We start from the raw sequence: 5,568 nt of genomic DNA on the forward strand, positions 1-5,568 counted from the left end.
TATAATGTAACATTCCTTCACTCATTTCCATAATGGAATGTTCCTTCTCTGATTTCTCATAAAGGAACGTTCCTTCTCTGATTTCTCATAATGGAACGTTCCTTCTCTGATTTCTCAGGACTGGTGGGTGGTGACCGAGGAGCTGTTGTGAGATTTCCCAGCTCTCTGTATCTCTCCAGCTGAATAAGAGCACCACCCAGCTCCAGAACCCCTAATGCCCCCACCTCCTCTTCTCCACATCACATCAGCCAAGCTGCTCGCAGGAGTGGCAGCGATCTGTGGACAAATCGAGTAGGAAGGAAACCCAAGGAGCACTCAACTTGGAGAGCAGTCATGACATGGAGGGGCGGAAGGAGAGAGACAGGAAGAGATGGAGGGAGAGGTGGAGAAAGAGAGATAGAAACAGAGAGAGAAACAGAAACATGGCAAGAAGAAGAAAGGAGAAGGGGAGAGAGACAGAGAGAGATGGAGAGAAATAGAAAAGTGGCAAGATAGAGGGAGAAATGAGAGAGAATGACAGAATTGCTGGAGTGGCCAAAGGACAGGCACTGCTGTGACCGAGGGGAAGGAACTTCACTGATCCGTCTGTGTGCTTGCAGGCAGCGCAGCTGTAATCTGCCACCATGACGACATCACAGTCTGAGAAATGTCTGTGATGAGGGGCGAGACAGAGGAGTCTGAGAGATCGCACCACAATCCCCTCCGAGGGCTTTCTGAAATTACAGAACCCACAGTCGCATGGTTCGATGTGCATTACAGTTTAAAATAAACTGAAGACATTCAGGGACATTTTTGAACAGGCAATGATAAAAAGGACCTGAAGTCATCGTACAAACAATTGGGAAAAAATAAAATATAATAAAAAAAAGTAAAATAAGGGAGAGCAAACAAACAGGATGTTTTTGGACCTCTAGTTTGGGCTTAGATTATAAGACCCTGAAAAATAAGGCCCTACTGTAACGAGGTGCAATCAGGCAGACAAGTGCTGAGAAGGGCAAGAATGATTAAGGGCCAATCAAAAATCAGGGTCATAAACAGGGTTCGGGGTCAAAGAGCCAACACAAAGAGTTCTGGGACACATTGCAAAAACACAAGAAGCAAAAATGCACAGAAACAGAAAAGGGAAGCAGGCAACACAGAATAACAAAAGACTTACGTGAGCGGGGGTAGGGTACAAACACAGGGTGTATACACACAAGTATAAATGAGAGCTAACTAGAAACAGGTGAGAACACAATGAGGGGTGTAACAGAATGACCACAAAAGAGTACATGGAAAAGAAACGAGGAAGTAAACACGGACACACAAAGGGTTACCATGGAGACATGATACTATGAGGGGCCGTGACATCTACATAATAACCCTACATAGTCACCCTGTAACAGCCCGAGTGCCGCAGCACAAGGATCTGTCGCAACGGACACTTACTGATGCACGATACAAACGATAAACTAAGTGGCACTCACATAAAACTGAGCAGTGTTTAACATGGATACTATTACGATCACAACTAGGATTAATGACCGACAAAGTTGGTATCCCTACATAATAAACCCCAACATACTAACCTTACATAACACATTACATAATAAAACCCTACGTAATATCCCTACATAACAAAACCCTACATAACAACCTACATAATAAAACCCTACATAATAAAATCCAACATAACACCCTACATAATAAAACCCTACATACTAACCCTACATAACAACCTACATAACACCCTACATAATATCCCTACATAACACACTACATAATAAAACCCTACATTATATCCCTACATAACAAAACCCTACATAACGCCCTACATAATAAAACTCTACATAATAACCCTACATAACATCCTACATAGTAAACCCTATATAACAAAACCCTATTGTGCAAGAAACATCTCATGGATGCACTGGGACGCATCATCAGTGATGTAACCTGGAGTCATCAGATGCTTTGGGTCTCTCAACAGCAGACATCCTCACCCAGGGGGGACCTTGGTTTGATCAAGCCCCGACTTGCATCCCAGCAGCTACCCACGGATCAGCCCTTTTGAGCCAAAGCCATCTTGTGGCTTTCTCTACAGCTTCAGTTGCAGATTGTATGGCCCTCTTCTTAGCCATTCCAGTCAACTGAGCGCTCTGCAGAGGGAGCGACCTGCAAAGCCTCTACGGCCCACTTCTATGGGCTCATAGCTCGTCCTCTACGCCCACTTCTATGGGCTCATAGCTCGTCCTCTACGGCCCACTTCTATGGGCTCATAGCTCGTCCTCTACGGCCCACTTCTATGGGCTCATAGCTCGTCCTCTACGGCCCACTTCTATGGGCTCATAGCTCGTCCTCTACGGCTCACTTCTATGGGCTCATAGCTCGTCCTCTACGGCCCACTTCTATGGGCTCATAGCTCGTCCTCTACGGCCCACTTCTATGGGCTCATAGCTCGTCCTCTACGGCCCACTTCTATGGGCTCATAGCTCGTTCTCTACGGCCCACTTCTATGGACTCATAGCTCGTTCTCTACGGCCCACTTCTATGGACTCATAGCTTGTCCTCCAACTTCTGCCTCTGCACATCTCCAACAGTACCGGGTACTTGGCACACTTCCTCTCATTGGCTTCCTCCATGCGCTCTTCCCAGGGCACTGTAAGTTCCAGCATGATCGGTTGTTTCGAAGCGGCAGAGGTGATGATTATGTCTGGGCGGAGTGATGTTTCGGCTATGCGCTGAGGGAAACCCTGCCTTCCCAGATCAATCTGGAGTTGCCAGTCGGAGGCTGTATGGAGGAGGCCTGTTGTTGTTCTGGGTCATGCTTAAGGTTTATCTTCTGTGCCTGAGGTTTATCTCCCGCCAGGCTATGTTCTCAGCAACTGCCTTAAGCACCTCGTCATGGCGATAGAGACCGATAGAGACCGATAGAGACTGTCCACAAGTGCCTTTGGGCAGCTGTTGAGGAGATGTTCCAAAGAGCCTCTTCCAGAGCAAAGGAGGCCGGTAGATGTCTCATTCTTTCCCAAAGCATGGAGGTTTGCTGGACTTGGCAGGGCATCGTAAACCACCTGCACTAGGAACCAGACACGATGGAAGTCTGCCTGCGTGATGTTTAACCTGGAAATCCTGTGTGTGATCGCCCACCTAGTCCACACTCCCTGCTGCTGGAGTCCCACCGCCCTGCTGAGTCGCTCTTCCTCCACACCTGCTCGGATCTCTTCCTGGAGTAGATGGTGTCTCTCCTTGCCCTGGGCTTTGCTGACCTGAGTCTTTGGGAAGTAACCCAAGCCCGCTCTGCCCATCGCCAAACTACCAACCAGTGCATTTTGTCTGACGCGAGACTCTGCCACCTCCACTTCCTTTTCAGACTGCCATTTCCTTCCTGTCCTCACCTCAGTGCCGGCTGATGACACTCTACAGTCTCTGGAGTTCCTGTGCTGTAGGACTCCTCTTTAAACTCTTCAGTGAGGCCACTGAAGGGTACCTGCAAGATGTTACTTGTCCCATACAGCGCCGCACTGGTGAGACTCCGTGGGAGGCCCAGCCACTTTCGGAGGAAGCTGCTGATCTTTCTTTCCAGGGACTCAGTTGTTGTCAGTGGGATCTCGTAGACCCGCAGGGGGCACAAGACTCTCTGTAGGATGGAACGCTAGTAGATCCAGGCTTTAAATCTTCCAGGTAGGTTGGACTCATTGACCTTGCTGAGCCAAGTTCCAAGCTCATCGTTGGACTTCTGGATGAAAGCTGAATCTTTCAGGATCGCATCAAATAGCTTTCCGAACCTCTTAACTTGTTGTTCTGAGATGGAAGGACTGACAATTCCAGAGATTAAAAAACGGTGCTTGTCAGTCCCTTTCCCCCTCTTCAGCACCATGGATCTTGACTTGGAGGGCTTAAAGCTCATCCTTGCCCCGGTGATAAGGCTCTCAAGGCCTTGTATGATCCACCTGCTCCCTGGGACAGATGTAGTTGTGATGGTAAGGTCATCCATGATCGCTCTAATGGTGGGTTGCCATACACCAGACTTGGTTAGGGGCCCTCTGCATTCCACCTCAGCTGACCTGACCACCATGTTCATGGAAAGTGCAAAGAGAATAACAGAGATGGTACAGCCTGTTATTATTCCTTTCCCAAGATGATGCCAGTCTGATGTTATTGACCCAGAAGTAACCCTCAACCTGAAATTATTGTAGTAATCTCGGATCAGATCCTTGATCTTACTGGGAACATGGTGGTGGTGGACCGGCTTGTGTGGTATAAACCCATAAGTATTGACCCATAAGCATTGGCTAGGTCCAACCACAATACAGCTAGGTTACCTCTGCTTTCATGGGCCTCTCTGAGCTGTGTAACTACCCCTGTGTGCTCCAAACATCCAGAAACTCCGGGAATCCCACCTTTCTGTACTGAGGTGTTGATAAAGTTGTTCTTGAGGAGATACCCGGTCAGTCTTCATGAGACAATGAAATGGATCAAAACTGGTCGATGTTTCTTGAGTTTTCCTTTTTTAGGATCCAAACTCCCTCAGCACACCTCCACTGGTCGGTGACTCTCCGCCTTTGCCATATCAAAATCCTCCATAAGTGCCAGAGAGGGTAGGGTACCAGGTAGGGTACACCACTGGGGCTAAAGTGGATGCTGAGCGACCTCTCTTAATCCCTTCCTCCACCTCCTTCAGACTCGGCTCCCTCAGCTTGAACTCTGTTGTTGGGGGTGCAGGGCTGATGAGGGTTTTGTTGGATTCAAGCTCTTGCTCCCTCAACAGATCGCTCAGGGTGTTCTGGAGGAAACAATTTACTTCCTCTCTTGAACACTCTAGGTGGCCACTGTGTTTGCCTCCAAGTAGATATTTTACAAACCCAAAGGGATTGGCGATGAAGGTGGCTCGCTTCCTGGCTCTGTCTCTTCCCCGCCTCCTATTCCAGTCTGCTCTGCATAGGGTCATCAGCTTCTTCCTCAGAAAATTCTGCAGTTCTGCTAATGCCTGCTTCTCCTTATCAGATTTGTTGCACTGTTTCTTGAGGGTTCGAAGCTCCTGGCGCAGCTGATGGATTTTTTCGGCCCTACAATTCATGGTGTAGGTGGTGGGCGTGGTGTTACCTTTCTCTACCTGCCCGAATCTTTCAGAGGCATAGCTGATAATGATGGTAGTCATTATTTAAAGTCGACTGTCTGCATCTCCTTTGGCTGTAGCTTGAATGATGTTGGACACGTCCTTGTTAAACTGCAGCCACACACTCGGGTTACCGGCCACTCTATCTGCTGCTGTGGAACTACTCTGCTTGGAATACGAGACTCAGGAGCATGGAGGGATTTGGCTCAGTGGGGTGACATAACACCCTACATAATAAAACTCTACATAATAACACCATACATAACACCCTACATAATAAAACCCTGCATAATAAAACCCTACATAACACCCTACATAACAAAACCCTACATAATAACACCCTACATAATAAAACCCTACATAATAACACCCTACATAATAAAACCCTACATAATAAAACCCTACATAACACCCTACATAACAAAACCCTACATAATAACCCTACATAACAACACCCTACATAATAAAAC

General features: G+C 47.5%; 1 pseudogene; it reads right to left on the bottom strand.

The window, feature by feature from the left end:
• Positions 1-2,003: 2,003 nt before the first annotated feature.
• On the bottom strand, positions 2,004-5,200 carry LOC118241021 (annotated as a pseudogene).
• Positions 5,201-5,568: the final 368 nt, after the last annotated feature.

The sequence above is a fragment of the Electrophorus electricus genome, chromosome 3 (assembly GCF_013358815.1).
Source record: "Electrophorus electricus isolate fEleEle1 chromosome 3, fEleEle1.pri, whole genome shotgun sequence".
Classification (NCBI taxonomy): domain Eukaryota; kingdom Metazoa; phylum Chordata; class Actinopteri; order Gymnotiformes; family Gymnotidae; genus Electrophorus; species Electrophorus electricus.